This window comes from Rhinolophus sinicus, chromosome 1 (assembly GCF_057876585.1).
Source record: "Rhinolophus sinicus isolate RSI-liver-muscle chromosome 1, RSI-T2T, whole genome shotgun sequence".
NCBI classification, from domain to species: Eukaryota; Metazoa; Chordata; class Mammalia; order Chiroptera; family Rhinolophidae; genus Rhinolophus; species Rhinolophus sinicus.
The window spans coordinates 41,518,663-41,537,966 of record NC_142501.1 but is presented as its reverse complement, the minus strand read 5'-3'; the positions used below and the strand labels follow the sequence as shown (position 1 = coordinate 41,537,966).

The 19,304-nt window shown below is 37.6% G+C and overlaps 1 protein-coding gene across 3 annotated transcripts in view; it reads right to left on the bottom strand.

The window, feature by feature from the left end:
- Nucleotides 1–19,304, bottom strand: part of FAR2 (fatty acyl-CoA reductase 2) — a 125,943-nt gene that overhangs the window by 88,520 nt on the left and 18,119 nt on the right. Inside the window, exon 2 of one of the 3 annotated variants that reach the window (XM_088798643.1) lies at nt 877–918. The exons of the other annotated variants lie outside the window; for them this stretch is intronic. The gene's annotated coding sequence lies outside the window, so the exon portion shown is untranslated. The remainder of the gene's footprint in view (nt 1–876; nt 919–19,304) is intronic. 3 annotated transcript variants of the gene reach the window in all.

Sequence of the window (19,304 nt, the reverse complement as noted above, 5' to 3'; positions counted from 1 at the left end):
CAAATTTCAGTTACAGTTCCCACAGCAATTGTAACTTGGCCAGTTTACACTTCAATAGTAACTACCCAGCATATCCACAACCAGAGAAAGCATTTCTGCAACCATTCTAGGCCTTTCTGTTATTGAAAAGTTTTGGCTATTATTTGCATCTGTTTTTGTGTGTTTACTCACATCTGTATTTCTAAAGGATCACATTGAGCTTCTACTACTGAAAGCTCTTCAAATTGGCCTCACTGTTTCAATGGTGATGACTGCAGCCACATGTATCTTTCAATTGTCCATTTTAGCCAGTAGCGTTTTAAATGCACCCATACACTTTTCTGTAGAAACATTTATGATAAATCTTCCTGCTGAACTGGAAGGCTATTTTAACACTGTGGTGTAAATCAGAAAATTTAGGAGTGTTCACAGCTCAACAAATGAATTCTAAGTGGGAAGTATATAAAAACGAAGGCTCGGGGGAATTCCAAGATGGCACAGTAGGTAAACGCTGTGCTTTCCTTTTCTCACAACCACATCAAAATTACAGCTAAACTACAAAACAACCATCATTGAGAATCACCTAAAATCTTCCTGAACTGAAGCACTACCACTAAAGACTTGCAGAAGCCACCTTGAGACTGGTAGGAGGGACAGAGACACTGAACAGGCTGGTCCCACACCTGTGTGTGACCATTAAATGTTGGAAGGGATAGTTCCATCCTCCAAAGGAGTGAAAGATACCAGCCCCACCCCAGCCCAGGGTTTCAGTGCAGAGGAGTGAAATCTTCATAATTGCTGGTTGTGAAAACCAGCGAAGATTGTGACTGAGTGAGGCAGAGGGTGGCTGCACTCCCAGGCGCTCCTCTTAAAGGGACCGCATGTGGACTTACTCACCAATGGAATCACTCGCTCTGAGCTCCAGTGCTGGGGCAGCACCTGGAACAACAGAGACATACAGTGGGGAACTGAGCTGTATGGCTTGGGATGGGGGCTGGAGAGTCAGCTTTCTCCTGGATGGAGGAGCAGTCTGAGGCCATTGTTTAGTTGCTGAGTTCTCCTCCTTCCCAGCGTCAGGACACAGGTGCCCATCATGTCTCTGTTTCCGCCATTCGTTCACCACACCCTGGAGATTTGAGATCCAGCTCCACCCAAATTTCCAGGCATACCCAAACCACTTCCAGTAGCTTTTTCATACAAACCATCTGCCTTTGTTCATGCTGCAGACTTTCCTAGGGTCTCTTAAAGATTTGCGGAACTCAGACAAGCAGCATCTGGCTTGAGCATGCCCTGTACCTCTGGCTGAGCAGCCCTAAGCCAACATTAGTGGCAGCTGGCCATGGTTTGTGGCTTGGCCTCTCACGTTGCATCCAAGCATGGCATGGGCAGCAGCTATCTGTGGATTTCTTTGAGGCTTCTGCCAAGTGGCACCAGGTAGGGCATGGGCTGTGGCTGAACTTGACCTATAGTGGATCCCCTCTACAGGTCAGGACCACCCCTCCAAGGTGGTCCTGAGGCTGGTGCCACCAGTGGCCAGCTTCAAAACAAGCTGGAGCATTATCCAGCCACCTCCAAGTACTACACACTCAAGGGGTGGATCAGGCAGGCACCAGAGTCCTGCTGAGGCAGATCCTGCTCTGTAGGGTCAGCCCCTCCACAACAGCTCTCCCACTGTAGTCAAGGCCAGTCCTCACAACCAGTGAGCCCAAGGGTCAGTACCTCCCATTGATATGCAATTATCAACCAATGGTCAACTACATGAGGAGGGCACACACAACCCACACAAGGCACACACCTGGAGCATGTGGCTCAGGTGACCAGAAAGACTGTGCCACTGAACCCCACAGCACACCTACTACATAAGGCCACTCTACTAAGACCACATAGCAGCCCTACTTAATACATAGAAACAAACACAGGGAGGCAGCCAAAATGGGAAGACAAAGAAACATGTCCCAAATAAAAGAACAGAACAAAACTCAAAAAAAAAAAAAAAAAAAAAAATGGAGACAAGCAATCTATCAGATGCAGACTTCCAAACACTGGTTATAAGGATGCTCAATGATCTCAGGGAGAACTTTAACAAAGGTATAGGAAACATAAAAATATAGATAGAAAACACGAAAAGGAACCAGTCAAAATTAAAGAATACAGTAATGGAAATGAAGAATATATTATAGGGGTCAACAGTAGATCAGTTGAAGAAGAGGATTGAGTCAGCAATTTAGAAAGTAATATAGCAGAAAACACCCAACTAGAACAGCAAAAAGACAAAAGAATCCAAAAAACTGAGGAGAGTTTAAGGGGCCTCCAGGAGAACATCAAGAATACCAACATTCACATTATAAGGGTAATAGAAGAAGAAGAGAGAGAGAGCAAGAAATTGAAAACCTATTTGAAGAAATAATGACAGAAAATTTCCCTAAACTGGTGAAGGAAATAGCTATACAAGCCCACAAAGCACAGAGAGTCCCAAACAAGATGAACTCAAAGAGGCCAACACCAAGACACGTCATAATTAAAATGCCAAAGGTTAAAAACAAAGAGATAATCTTAAAAGCATCAGGAGAAAAGCAGTTAGTTACCTATAAGGGAGCCCCCATAAGACTGTCAGCTGATTTGTAAACAGAAACTTTGCAGGTCAGAAGGGATTGGCAGGAAATATTCAAAGTGATGAAAAGCAGGGACCTAAAACCAAGATTACTTTACCCAGCAAGGCTGTCATTTAGTATTGAAGGACAGATAAAGAGCTTCCCAGACAAGAAAATGCTAAAGGAGTTCATCACCACCAAAGCAGGATTTCTTTAAGATGGGAGGGGTTTAGGGATGGGTGAAAAGGAGAAGGGATTAACAAGTACAAATTGATTATTACACAGTAGTTATGGGTATGTAGGGTATAGCATAAGGAATAGAGTCAATAATATTGTAATAACTATGTATGGTGCCAGATGGGTATTAGATTTATCAGGGTGATAGATGGGAATGGGGTTGGGGGCAGGGTGTAAAAGGTGAAGGTATTAAGAAATACAAATTGGTAGTTACAAAATAGTCATGGGATGTAAAGTATAGGGAATATAGTCAATAATATGGTAAAAACTATGTATAGTGCCACGTGGTACTAGTTAGGGGGATCTCTTCCTAAATTATATAAATTTCTAACCACTATGCTGTACACTTGAAACTAATATAAAATAATATTGAACGTCAGCACTAGCTGAAAATTTTAAAAAAGGGGGGAAAAGATCAATAATATCGTGATAGCATGGTACAGTGTCAGATGGTTGCTGAACTTTTCGTGGTGATCACTTCTTTAGCATAGGGAATAAAATCAATAATATGGTAATAAAACTGTATAGAGCTAGGTGGGTGCGGTTGAATAACTATGAAGTACAGCTGAAACTAATGTGACATTGTACGTTAGCTGTATTTTAATAAAAAATCTTCAAACAATAAAGTAAAAAAATAAAAATGATGGTTCAAAAGCCAAGAAATGAAGAACTCAAAGCTAAGTATGGGGTTTCATGAAATTATTAAAATAAAACAACAACAATGTAAACACTGGATACATTTTGTTTCAAAAGAAGAGATATAAATGATTTTTATAACACATGCAGCAGAAAAATTCAAAAGACAATAAATACAGTTTCATAGTCACACAAGAATGAGTGATCTCTGAAGCTGTCTTCTTTGTATTCAAATGTCAGTATAACTCAACATTATGCCAGAATCATGATGGGAAATCAGATGGCTAATCTATACTGTTAAAGTGGAGTGATTCTAGAATATCTAGAACAAGGGCCAACAAGCTACAGCCAATGGACCACATATAACCTGAGGTCTGTTTTTGTAAATAAAGTTTTATTGGAACACAGCCAGGTTGACACCTTTACATATTGTTTATGGCTGTGTTCATGTTACAATGGCAGGCAGATGGAGTAGTTGTGACAGAGACCATTGTGTTGGCAAAGCCTATAATATTTACAATCTGGATCTTAACAGAAAATATAGCCAACAAGCCTAAATGAAATCAGATATATAGATCCATTGACTGGAATATACAACTCTTTATTTTGTTTGAAGAAAAGTGAACAGTAAAACAAGCAAACAAACAAACCCCATGTGGACTAGAAATAACCACTTATTTTATTCTGCTTTCAGGCCATAAAGTTATCAAATCCCCACTAAAATATGGGTAAATCATTCCCCTAAAAATATTCAGAAAAGTTGATATGATTTCCTATTTTTCATAATATAAGCCACTAATACACAGGCTTGATACATTTTAAAATCCATGTCTTGATTGATTTAACTATTTAAAGTTCAAAAGTCCTGTACTTGACATCCAAATATTAAAAATTATATTTATGTTTTTGACTTCAGGGGTATTTTTATTGAAAGTCAAGTAGAAATAGTTATGAAAGATAATTGAACAATGCCCCAAGCAAAATGTTTATTATTTATTAACCAACCTCTAGAGAAATGAGGAAGAATGGACAAAATGGTTATATTCAGAACAGCATGAAGGACTGTCAAAAGGAACTTAGTAACATGTAAAATTGGTCTTGAAAAACACGGGTAAGAAATAAATAGTTTTATTAGATGGAGAAAATGTGGGAATATTAATGAAAGTTTCAGCAAGGGAACTCAGGTAAACTACTATAAAAGACAGAGAGAAAAAGAAACAGAGAGAGAGAGAGAGAGAGAGAGAGAGAGAGAGAGAGAGAGAGCGCCATAGCAGAAATAAGATGTATAAAATGCTGCCAAAAAGGATGGAAATTTGTGTTCAGGTAATATCCTGAATAATGAAAGCAATTAAGGCAAATGTCAAGAAAATCATTTTTTTTTTTTTAAATCAAGCCTTGAATTATAAAATGGTTAATTTACTTTCATACCTGAAAAAGAAACAAACACTCAAATGACTCATCTAGAAATCAATTTTCAAATGCTTAAAAGATCAGAAGATACAGAATAATAATCAACATAGCTTTGGCTTTCTGAAAAACACATTAGGCAGACCGATCTTATTTTTTTCTATGATACAGTGACAGGAATCGCAGATGAAGTCAACTGAGGTCTTTTATTCAGTTGCTTATGACATGCATCTTGCCAGAAAGGCAAAGGCTGTTTAGAAAAGCACACTGAATCTCCTAGAACTATAACATAGGAACCACTAGCTACATGGGGCTATTAAGCATTTGAAATGTTTGAGATGTGTTGTCAAGTGTAAATAAATACCAGAGTTTGAAAATAGCATAAAAAATGTAAAATATCTCAATAATTATATATTGCTTACATACTAAAATGCTATTTTGTATATACTAGGATAAATAGAATATATTATTAAATTAATTTTACCAGTTTTAAAATATTGTAATGTGTCTATTACCAAATTTAAAATTGCACATGATGGCTTGTATTTGTGGCTCACAGGCTATTTCTGTTGGATAGCACTGTCTATAGTATAGACTGATGCTAAACCCAGTAGATTGTGGGAGAATCTCTTATCTTTCCTGAGCAACAGTTTTTCTTATGTAATGAGGGGTGGGAAGGTTGGGAGTTTGGTAGGTGGGATGGGGAGAGGACAGTTCTTTGTTGAGCTATTGGGTGGATATGTTCCCTGCAATGCAGTGTGTTTAGCATTTCTAGATTCTTCCCACATATGTTCTCCATCAGGACAGCCAAAAACAGTCTTCATATAGTTCCAAATACCCCTAGGGTGGGGTGATATCTAACTTTGAAAACCAGTGGCTATGAGATTGTTCCTAAGGTCCTTTTCAGTGCTGAATTTTTATGATTCTACAGTGTGATTTTATAAATCTTTTTTGGCCTTGATTTTATGAAAATTATTTCGTATTGCTATATTAATCTAGTGCCTAATGACAGCCTCCTTGAGGGCTGAATTATAAAACCATTCTTAGTGTTTACCCTACATAATGTTCTAAGTTGTATGAAGTTTATTCATCTAGAATTCTAGCTCTTTGCACCAGCTGCTTTTTATTTAATTCCTTTGTATCCATGTCTTGCGCACCAACCACGCAGGATCACAAACTCTGATGGCAGGAACAGTTTCTTATACCAAGTTTCTCTCCCATAATGAAATGAATGATAGATCCCAGTGTAGTAAAGGGATCCAGTGGTCAGGAAATCTTTCTGGACTGAGTTAGAATCTGGTGCTATTCGATATTTTCAGCAGTGACTATGATGGTGGAATATATTATTCATTTGAAACTAAATCATATGCTGCCTTATGCATTATAAAAATTTCATAGATTTAAATTTGATTATCCAAATTAAATTCTTTGAAGGCAGAAAACTATGTCTTTATGTGGTAACAATATTTAAAAATGGTTATGATATCATACACATTTTCTAATTTAAGAATTGAAGGAACTCTACAAAGAAGACATCGTTATCGTGTCCATTTTACCTAAGGGGACAGTGATGTTTAAAGAGGTTAATGAGCTGACAACATCAGTGCCAGAATTTGAACCTAGAACTTGAATTTAGGTCGTCTGATGCTAGATTGATGGTCTCTGTGTCACTCTACAGCACTCTCTTCCTTTGTGTGTGTCCTAGTTTGCATTCCCGTAGACCCTGACCCTGAGAAAAGGATTAGAGTGGAAGTTTGGGGCGGTGCAAAAAACATCTGAAGGGGAGTGGGTTTGTGATACAGGGAAAGAAAAGTATCCAATAAGAAGTCATACTAAGTCAGCTACCACTATATGTAAATAGACCTTAATTTCTCAGGGAAACACTGAAGTGGTATAAAACCCATGTGTTGTGGGCTGAATCATGTCCCCTCAAAATTCATGGGTTCACACCCTAACCCCCAGTACCACAACACAGGAATGCATTTGGAGTTAGGGCCTTTAAAGAGGTGATTAAGTTCAAATGAAGGTATTAAGGTAGATCCTCACCGAAACTGACTCGTGTCCTAAGAAGAGGAATTTAAACACACAAAGGGACACACAGAGGAAAGGCCATGTGAGGACACAACAAGAAGGCAGCCATCTGCAAGCCAAGAAGGAAAGCCTCAAAGAAATGATACCTTCCAACACCTTGATCTTGGACTTTCAGTTTCCAGAACAGTGAGAAAATTACTATCTGTCATTTAAGCCACGCAGGTTGTAAATAGGCCATGCCTCGGAATTTTCCCTCCAAGTAATGAGGAAGTTGGAGTAGTTGTACTTGAGTTCCACTTTCTGTACTCATGGCTCTCATAGACCCTCCCTGTCAAGTCTCCTAAACTTCAGGCCTGCAAACCACTGGGACTGTCCTCTCCTGCTTCCTGCTTTTGCGCCTTGAGCAGAGAGTAACACACCCGTTTCTATTTGAATAACACCTTGCAGGTTATTCAGCTACGCCTTCCCAGCGAGATGGATGTTTTGACAATAACGTCAGAATTCAAAAAAGTTGGAAGAGCTGGAATGAAGTGTATCGAATAGATTTTAACAGCAAACACATACAGAATTAAATTTCAGAGAGAGGAGAGCCATCAGTTATTCCCAGAGATGTAGAATTCAAACTGAATCCTAATGCAGAGTTTAACACAATAACACAATATTAGTGTTATTATTGCAAGTAAAGAGCGCAGGACTGACAGAGAACAAATGAAGTATGGATGTGAACGCACATTTTAATTCATTGCACCAATAGTACTTGATGGTATTATTATGAGTCTAGAGAAGAAAAGAATAGCATGCTGGAAGAAGACATTAATTTTTCTATTCTACATCTGGGTAACAATTACATCTACTTTGGAATCCTACGAAATAATGTATGAAATGGAAATCTTGAAAAGAGACAAGAAGTGAATAATAAAGATGGCTTAAAATTTGTTAAAAAAACTTTGAGGAAAAGCTTATAAGATTTGGAGAATAAAGATCATCAGCATTACTAAAGTTTTTAAAGTAGTATCACTGGAATAGATCAGCTGTTATCTATTCCTACTGAGAATTTAAAAGAGAAGAAATAGATTTTAAACCTGAAGGAAAAATTTAACTGAGCCTCCCAAACTTTGAGGGTCAGAGTAAAATACTAGAAAATGCCAACAAAGGTTACAAAAACTTTCTCCTTAGGGACCTTGAAGAGGAAAGATGATATATCAACCTCTACAATGGATCTTGGGAACCAGGCCATATAATTTATCACAGTGAGAACAAATAATTCAGAAGAAGTACAGTTTTTGGACTCTGAGTGATATTTAAGAATTCAGTGACAATTTAACTTGCCTACAACTTCTTTAGTAATGTCTGACATCTTTCTCAGAACTGCAGATTCAAATTGATTTCTGTGGTCTGGATAGATAATTATGTTGCTGGAGTTATATAAGGTTCTTTTATAGAAGAAGGAGATGAGCTTCTCAAAGATTTTCTACCTTTGTGTTGAATTTTTTTTAATTGAGGTGACATTCACATAACAAAACAAACTACTTTAATGTGTATAATTCAGTGACATTTAATACATTCACAATGATACACAACCATCACCTTTACCAAGTTCTAAATTTGTGTTGATATTTGCAGTTAAGACAGTCTTTAGTGTATTTCTTGTTTTTTAATTAAAGTTTATTGGGGTGACGATAACATCATCTATATATCACATTGTGTGTTTAGTATGTTTCTTTTTGAGGTTTCCTAAAAAAATAATGATGTGGTACAGACTCTGGAAATCTGAAGGATTCCTTTAAACTTTCATTTGGAATGAAAATAGCCACTTAATATACGAATGAAACATGTTTGTGCTTAATGAATGAGAACAAAGTAACTTAGAGTGCTAATGAGCACCAAGATAAATGTTAACTGGAGAATGTCCTGGAGGGAAAATCCTGTTTCTTCACGTTAACTTCTGGAGAAAAAGGAAAATATACTATATTCCAAAGACATCTTTCAAATAAAATTTGAATGTTGTGAACTATTAAAAAATCAATCATTAGTGGGTAATTTTGTGCATGAATTTCAGGAAAACTAATATAAAAGTCTACTTCTATGTTTGCCAATTATTACATCATACAGTTGAAAACTGCTAAGCATAATGACAAGATAAACACTGATCATTCAGTGAAGTAAAAAACTGTAATTATATATTTTATAGATAAGCACATGGGGATTAATGAATGTTTAAGGGTAATAAAACTAGATACAATAGACTTTGATTATGTGAAAACACGTATGCTTGAAAAAGTTGTCTTCCCTCTCCTGCACGAAAAAAGTAGGGAGAAGACACATCACAAGCTGATGTTTTCTTCACAGGAAGGATTGATAAATGAGAGAACCAAATACTCTCTCAGGAAATCCAGAAATTTCCAGCTCTTTGTATTTTATGAGTGGTTTTTACAGATAGACGATAGATGTATAGATAGATGATAGATAGATGACAGACAGACAGACTCATTGAATAATACACGTGAACTTAGGAACATACACGTGGTTTGAAGAAAAAGGAAAGATTCCACAGACCAAGGCTCTTTCCCTTGAAAGTCTTCCTTGGGGCCTTAAAACACTACTGGAAGACTATAAATGCTCTGTTTAAACTGTTACAATTGCTATTTAATTGTAAAGTTGATGATTACATGTAATCTTGGGGAAATCATGGGACATATTTAGAAAATGAGCACAACAATACCTTCTAGAGCCATGAGCAAAATGCCCACTTGAGGTTTGTCCAGATCTGAGATTTATAAATGTATGAATTCATTCCAGTTCAGCTACTGTGTCATAGGAATTTCAATTCTTTTTTCACCCCAATCCTCATTTGAATCATTTGTAAGTAACTCGTTACTTATGCAACTGTAGGAGAAAAACCCTAGGATAGCCCTTCTTATATAAGCCACAGGAAAATTGGTTACATTCCCATTTTATTTTCTGAGGAAATGACACTGGGACGATGAACAGATTCACCGACATAGTTCGCAGTGGCATTATTCTTCTATCCATATTTTCCCACAGAAACATCTATACAATAATGTGTTCTAGTAAAAACACAAATAGAAGCAAAAAAGAGCCTCTCTTAAAAATCTCTAATCATGACCACAGCCACAGCCAGCTCTGGCATTTGTTCTGCAGAGTATTTGGAATATATGTAGCATGTCTTCACCTGTATTGCTACTCTAGAGCCAACTCAGCCAGAGAAGATTGGAATAAGACTGATGAGATTTGTGTCAATCTCTGAATGTCTGGATGTCCTCTGAGGTCATTCAAACATCATCTACAATTTGGCTGCATTCGTCATTGCATCATTCATAAACCTCCTCTGGCTCTTACCCAGGTTATTTTAAATTGACTGTTCTTCAGAATGCTCTTTGGCTCTAAAGAAGGTTGGCCATTGCTTCTTGTGAGGTAAATGCTGGATGTAGGTGTGTCTTGCTTAACTAAATTGATGTAGGACAGGGAATCAGTATGGCTAAATGAAATTCACTGACAGTTTGCTCAAGAATACTAACTTAACCTGCAGTTTCTGGGTTCTCTGCAACCAAAGCTCTCACTTTTTCTCTGAAAAAGTGTTCAGGTGATTTATGTAAAATTTCCTTTTTTAACCATTTTCTCTGACATTGCCGTGAGTAAGAGCCCAAGTGAACACGGAGTGGCTAAGGCAGAATCAAAACAGCCTGCACAATGACTCACTGGATTAAAGAACTGGGACAAGGGCAACACATCTATATTTTGTACATATTATACTCATAGCATCATTTCCTCAACCTTTGTCATAAGTGATCATATATTTTTAGGATAAAGGTGACAGTTTTAGCTACTGTTCTTGTTTTATTTTATTTTCCTCTAAATGGTCTTTCAACTGCTTCATTTAAACGTTATTTTCTTTACATAAAAAGTAGGTATGTGTTTTTCTGCAAGAGCTTTTTCTTTTCTAGGATGAAGAAAATAATGCAGACTAAATAAGACCGTTCAACTGTTGTCTCTGCCAGTGGCAAAGTACCTGCCTGCTTTTGCTGTTCTTATCCGAACTCAGTTGGAATTACAATTACTAATGTATCACAGAATTTAGACGCATTCCCCAGTCGATAAATTGGCTAAGAAGAGCAAATGTACACCTTGCTTCAATAGCAATGATTACCTTTTGCAATCATGGGGGGTGGGGAGGAGGGTGGAAAGGCTTTTATCTATTAGAAATTAATTTTTCTCTTTAAACAAAGTTGCTAAGCATTTCCCCAAAAGTTTCATATGCGGCAAGACCAATCTAGGGAGCTTAAAATTAAAATTTGATAACAAAGATTACAAAAAATGAGGTCCTATGTTTAATGCTTTGGAAAACTCAAGTAACAGGTACTTAATTGTATAAAACTAAAGGAGTGCAATATTTAAATTTTCCATTCTTTAAGATTTCATAAACTAAGGTCACCAGTTTTTATCCTTGATTTTAAATTTTGATATTTTGTTTTCTTTTTCAATTTTTACTCTAGCAGTTTAATAAGATGAATGCTAAGTTATCATCATTTATAGTTTGAATTACTTTCTATTCATTTCTTTCTGAGCTTGTTTTTCAGAAATGAGCTTTTGCAGAATCCAGACATGCACTAAATCGGTATGCCTCAGGGGCTGAGTCCATCAGCAGACATACCACACTCTCTACCCCCAGAAATGAGTAGCCCAGTAATACCATTAGGGTAGCATGACATCTGCAAACAGTAGAAAGTCCCCCATGTCAGCTCATAGTATCATAAATCTCAATTATTTCTGTCAACAGAGGTGAGGGTTCATCCAAATGCACTGTCTCCTATTTTAAGGAGCAAAACCCAAAGTTCAGGAACTCCCAATTGGTCTCTGGTTTCTAGCCAGGATTCACTGTAAAGAAAATGCTTCCGTTGACATCTGCGTGCACTCTTGACTGATACATAATCAAGAATTCACCTTCTGGTATTTTCTGGAATCCTGAATACAGAAATTACTTGTATTTCATCTATGAGGATGTGCACATTTATTTTGATGCAACATTTCTCCAAGAATTTCACATCAGTAGCTGATAATGAGAAATGTGTGTTTTTTTTTCCCCTCACAGCTGCTATTACTATCCTTAAAGTTTGCATTTCCAACATGAAGCTTCACAGATAGTGTTCTGATGCCATCTCTAGTTGTTGGTCAAAGCAGCACATTATGTTCACATACTCATCGAAAGCAAACATCCTTATTGAGTAAGGTAAAATGTCAAAATAGAAGAAGAAAGTAATTAATACCGTATCAAATTAAATGCTAGAAAAATTCATAAACTGTTTTTTGGTTTGTAGTATTAATATGACAAGTTAGGACAAATTACTTAATTAGAACACCCAGTGTAAATTACCACTGGGAGAAGTTCAACCATAGAAGGAAAAGTGACGTGGTGTCACAGGGTACCAACAGGAGAATAGAAGGATATAAAAATAAGGGAGTGGCAGATGACACAGAGTGACGTTATATGAATGGCGGCAGCGATGTGGGCTTTTTGAGTTCTCCGGAACTTACCACAAATTGAACATTTATAACCCATCAAAGGACTCTCTGCTCATCATACAGAACAGCTAACGGGCTCCCAAGAGGATTACTTGAAGGTGGGCAAACCAGGGGAGCAGGGGAAGAGGGAAGAGCGCAGTGCAGAGACACAGCCCGCATCTGCGGCTGTAGGGTCGCAGGGGCCTCAGGATACAGACCAGAGATCACAAGAGCCACAGCTGCGTCCCACAGCTGATCTCTCCTGCTGAAAGAGCAGTGTATCCAGCGCCTGAGGCAGTAACGTCAGCTGAGATCTCCAGCTGGGCCCTAAGTCGGACATAAAGACAAAAAACAAATGCCATACCTGGGCCCCTCTCCCCACTCTCCCACAGCAATCCGATCCCCACCCTTCCAGAGTCTCAAGCTGGTCCCTGAACTGAGGAGTAGTGTCAGGTTACAGAGGAGCCATAGCGCTCAGGATCTGGAAAGACCTGGTTTGCAGCTGTGACCTAGGGAAGAAGACGGGCAGGGAGACAGAAGACTCCTCCCTCCCCAGCGCCCACCTTTTCTGGGCTGCTTGTGGCAGGGCAATTACAGCTGCAGAGACACACCCAGGGGTCAGCAGCAGGTGGCAGAGGCAGTTCTGGGCTTCCAGCAGCTCAGAAATCTCGTGCCCTCCACACACACCCCAATGGAAGAAGTGCCCTAAGACTCAGGAGACCTGGGCACAGGGAATAAGCCCCTTCCAGTGGCTGACTATGGCGCTCTCAGCGTGCATTTGTTCAGGTGAGAGCAGAAACTGCACTGACTTTGTAAAAACTACCAACCACACCCCACAGCCCCAATCATCTAGAACTGCAGTGCCAGGGTCACTCTGGACACCAGGTGACCAGCTTTGCCTCCACAAGATGCAGAGGAGTCTTTGTACAGCAGAAGACAACCTGGAGATAGCTTGGTGGGCTCAAGCCAAGACTGGCGCTGCTTTTTTTTCCCCCCCTTATCCCTTTTTTTTTTTTTTTTTTTTTTGTATTCTATCATTTTCCCTTTTCTCTCTCTTTTGTTTTCCTTGCCCTACTTTTCCTCCCTCTTTTCATTTTTCTGTATTGAGTCTTCTTCTTTTTTTTTTGTATTTTTGATAGTTTTGCCTGTGTTGAGTGTTCGTTATCGGTTGTTTCTACATGTGAGTGTATTTGGATTTTCCTTTGTTGTTGTTGTTGTGCTTGTTGATTTGTTTTGCTCTGAAATTACTCTACACCAGGGCCCAGACCAAGAGGCACAAGATTCAACACACCCAGAGGTCAACTCCAGATCAAATCAGAGTATTACCAGGTATGACCTACAAGTGACACACCCAGAAGGAATTCTCTACAGGCACAAGAGCCCATAGGGGCCAAGCTTCATCTGACGGGTCAACCCCCACAGCAGCTCATCCACTGTGAGTATAGCCAGTTCTCACAACTAGTCAGCCTAGGAGTCAATCCCACCTACTGACAAGCCAAAAGCAATTAAAGCTCAACTTTAACAGGAGAATACACACAACACAAGGGTCTCCTCTGGAGCACACACACAGGAGAAAAGGGATGTGGTGCAAGTCAAATACAAAGGACACATACTACATACGACCACCCAGCAAAGACTGAGAACCCTAGGGGATCTACCTAATACATCAAAGCAAACACAGAGAGTCAGCCAGAATGGGGAAACAAAGAAACACATCCCAAATAAAAGAACAGAAGAAACCTCCACAATTGGAACCAAATGAAATAGAGGTAACCAGCCTATCAGAGACAGAGTTTAGAACACTGATGATGTTTAAGGAGATTAGTGACGACATAAAGAAGGATAGAGAAATCATAAAGAACAACCAACTAGAACTAAAGAATACAATAGCTGAAATAAAGAACACACTTGAAGGAATTACCAGCAGATTAGATGAGGCAGAGGATCAAATCAGCAATTTAGAAGACAAATTAGCAGAGATCACCCAAGTGGAACAACAAAAAGAAAAAAGAATAAAAAACAATGAAAATGGTTTAAGAGACCTGTGGGATAACATCAAGCACAACAACATGAACATCATAGGAATACCAGAGATGAAGAGAGGAAGCAAGGGATTGAGAACATATTTGAACTAATAATGACCGAAAACGTCCCTAACCTGGTGAAGGAAATTGACATACAATTCCAGGAAGTGCAGAGAGTTCCAACCAAGATGAACCCAAACAGGCCCACGCCAAGACTCATTATAGTTAAAATGGAAAAGGTTCAAGAGAAAGAGAGAGTACTAAAACCAGCAAGAGAAAGACAGCAGGTTACATACAAGGGAACTCCTATAAGACTATCTAATGACTTTTCTACAGAAACTTTGCAGGCTAGAAGAGAGTGGCAGGAGGTATTCAAAGAGATGAAAAACAAAGGCCTACAACCTAGATTGCTTTATCCAGCAAGGCAATCATTTAAAATTGAAGGAGAGATAAAGAGCTTCCCAGAAAAGAATAAGGTAAAGGAACTCATTACCACCAAGCTAGCAATGCAGGAAATGTTAAAAGTGCTTCTGTAAACAGACGAAAGATGAAAACAATCTAACTAATGAAGACCAGAAATACAAACAACAAAATGGCAATAACTATGTACCTATCAATAATCATTTTAAATTTAAATGGATTAAATACTCCAATCAAAAGACAGAGTGGCTGAGTGGATAAGAAAACAATACCCTTGCATATGCTGTATACAAGTGATTCACCTCAGATCAAAAGACACACACAGGCTGAAAGTGAAGGGTTGGAGTAAGATATTTCATGCAAATGGAAATGAGAAAAAATCTGGAGTAGCAATACTTGTATCTAACAAAATAGACTTTAAAATGAATATATTGAAAGACAAAGATAGGCACTACATAATAATAAAGGGATTGATCCAACAAGTGGACATAACCCTAGTAAACATTTATGCACCCAACATAGGAGCATCTAAATATATAAAACAGATATTGACTGACATAAAGGCAGAGATCACCAATAACACTATCATAGTAGGAGACTTCAACACACGACTGACAGGGTCAGATCCTCTGGACAGAAAACAAATATGGAGACAGTGGCCTTAAATGACACATTGGACCAGTTGGATTTAATCGATATCTTCAGAGCATTTCACCCCAAAGCTGCAGGATACACATTCTTCTCAAGGACACATGGAACATTTTCCAAGATATTACATATCACATGTTAGGCCACAAAACAAGTCTCAATAAATTTAAGAAAATTGAAATCATATCTAGTGTCTTCTCTGACCACAGTGCTATGAAATTAGAAATCAATTACAAGAAAAAAACTGGAAGACACACAAATACATGGAGGCTGAATAACATGTTACTAAATAATGAATGGGTCATCAATGAGATCAAGGAAGAAATCAAAAGATATCTCAAGACAAACGAAAATGAAACATGATGACCCAAAATCTATGGGATGCAGCGAAAGCAGTCCTAAGAGGGAAATTCACAGCAGTGCTGGCCTACCTAAAGAAACAAGAAAAATTACAAATCAACAGTTTATCCTTACACTTAAGGGATATGAAAGAAGAACAGCAAAATAAGCCCAAAGGGAGTACAAGGAAGGAGATAATAAAGATCAGAGCGGAAATAAATGAAATAGAAACAAACAAACACAAAAAACAATACAAAAGATCAATGAAGCCAAGAGCTGGTTTTTCGAGAAGATAAAATCAACAAACCATTAGCCAGACTCATCAAAAAAAGAGAGGACCCAAATTAATAAAATCAGAAATGAAAGCAGAGAAGTCACAGAAGACACACAGAAATACAAAAATTTTAAGAAATTACTATGAGCAACTATACGCCAACAAATTAGACAATCTGAAAGAAATGGATAATTTTCTAGAAGCATACAACCTTCCAAGGCTAACTCAAGAAGAAATGGAAAACCTGAATAGACTAATTACTACCAGTGAAATTGAACCAGTAATCAACAAGCTCCCATGAAACAAAAGCCCTGGACCAGATGGCTTTACAGGTGAATTTTACAAAACGTTCTAAACAGAATCATCACCTATTCTCCTCAAACTATTTCAAAAAATCCAGAAGGAGGGAAGTCTCCTAAACACTCTTTACAAGGCCACTATCACCCTGACCCCAATATTAGACAAAGACATTACAAAAAAAGAAAACTACAGGCCAATATCCTGATCCAATAACATAGATGCAAAAATCCTCAACAAAATATTAGCAAACAGAATTCAGCAATACATGAAAAAGATTACGCACCATGATCAAGTGGGATTCATTCCTGGTATGCAAGGTTGGTTCAACATTCACAAATCAAATAATGTGATACACCACATTAACAAAATGAAAAATAAAAATCATATGATCGTATCAATAGATGCAGCAAAAACACTTGACAAAATCCAGCAGCCATTTATGATAAAAATTCTTAAGAAAGTAGGACTAGAGGGACCATATCTCAACATAATAAAGGCCACATATGATAAACCCACAGCTAACATCATACTCAATGGGGAAAAGCTAAAACAATTCCCTTTAAGATCAGGAGCAAAGCAAGGTTGCCCACTTTCTCCACTTCTATTTAACATAGTTCTGGAAGTTCTAGCCATAGTAATCAGACAAGAAAAAGAAATAAAAGGCATCCAAATCAGTAAGAAGGGAGTATAAATGTCACTATATGCAGATGACATGATACTATATATAGAGAACCCCAAAGACTCCACCAAAAAACTATTAGAACTGATAAATGAATTTAGTAAAGCAGCAGGATACAAAATTAATATTCATTAATCAGTTGCATTTGTATATACCAATAATAAACTGTCAGAAAGAGAAATTAAGAAAACAGTTCCATTTACAATTGCTTCAAAGACTATAAAATACTTAGGAATAAATTTAACCAAAGAAGTAAAAGACCTGTACTCAGAAAATTATAAACACTGAAGAGAGAAATTAAAGAAGATACAAATAGATGGAAACACATACCATGCTCATGGAAAGGAAGAATTAATATAGTTAAAATGTCCATATTGCCTAAGTCAATATACAGATTCAGTGCAATTCCTATCAAACTACCAAGGACATTTTTCACAAAAATAGAATATACAATCCTAAAATTTATGTGAAAGCATAAAAGACCCTGGATAGCCTCGGCAATGTTGAGATAAAAGAACAACGTGGGAGATATCATGATACCTGGCATCAAATTATACTACAAGGCTACAGTAATCAAAACAGCATGGTACTGGCATAAAAACAAACAAATAGGTCAATGGAATGGAATAGAGAGCCCAGAAATAAATCCATGCCTATATGGTCATTTAATCTATAACAATGGAAGCAAGAATTTGCATTGGGATAAAGACAGTCTATTCAATAAACGGTGCTGGGAAACCTGGACAGACACATGCAAAAAAATGAAGCTGGACCACCTCCTTACACCATATACAAGAATAAACTCAAAATGGATTAAAGACTTAAATGTAAGATCTGAAAACATAAAACTCCTAGAAGAAAATATAGGAAGAAAGTTTGCAGACATTACCCATAGTAATATTTTTACTGATATATCCCCTCGGGCAAGGGAAGTAAGAGAAAAAACAAACGTGGATTACGTCAAGCTAAAAAGTTTTTTCACAGCAAAGGAAACCATCAATAAAGCAAAAAGGCATCCTACTGAATGGGAGAAGATATTTGTTAATGATATACCTGATAAGGGGTTAATATCCAAAATTTATTAAAAAATTCATTCAACTTGACACCAAAAAACAAAACAACTCAATTAAAAAATGGGCAGAGGACATGAAGAGACATTTTTCTAAAGAGGACATACCGATGGCAAACAGACAGATGACAAAAAATGCTCAACCTCAGTAATTAATAGAGAAATGCAAATAAAAACCACAATGAGATACCACCTCACCCCAGTCAGAATGGCTATCATCAATAAATCAACAAACAACAAGTGCTGACGAGAATGTGGAGAAAGGTGATCTCTCGTGCATTGCTGGTGACATTGCAGATTGGTGCAGCCACTATGGAATCAGTCTGGAGGTATCTCAAAAAACTGGAAATGGAATTACCTTATGACCCAGCAATTCCACTCCTAGGTATCTATCCAAAGAAATCCAAAACACCAGTTTGAAAAAATCTATGCACCCCTATGTTTATTGCAGCGCTATTCACAATAGCCAAGACAAGGAAACAACCGAAATGCCCATCGGTAGATGATCAAGAAACTGTGGTACATTTATACAATAGAGTATCACTTGGCCATAAAGAAGAAGGAAATCTTACCATTTGCAACGATATGGATGGACCTAGAGAACATTATGCTAAGTGAAATAAGTCAGACAGAGAAAGACAAATACCATATGATCTCACTGTATGTGGAATCTAAAGAATAGAATAAAAGAACAGGCTAATCAGACAGTCTCAGAGATATAGAGAAAGACTGAGGGGTGCTAGATGGGAGGGGTGTGGGGGTGAGGGAGAGGGTGAGGGGATTAGACAGCACAATTGGTAAACACAAAATTGCCACGGGGATACGAAAGACAGTTTGGGGAATATAATCAATAATGTTGTAAAGATTTTGTCAGGTATCTGATGGACACTTGTCTTATAAGGGAGACCACTTCAGGGATGGTGTAGATGCCTGATCATTGCACTGTACACCTGAAGCTGAAGCTGAATAATAATGAATGTCATATATAAAATTATAGTTGACATTCATTATTATTAAATATAAATATATATGTATATATAAATATATATGTATATATAAATATATATATATACATAATATATACATTTATGTATATACATAGATATACATAAATGTATATATGTATATAGTAACAGGAAGTGGAGTACAG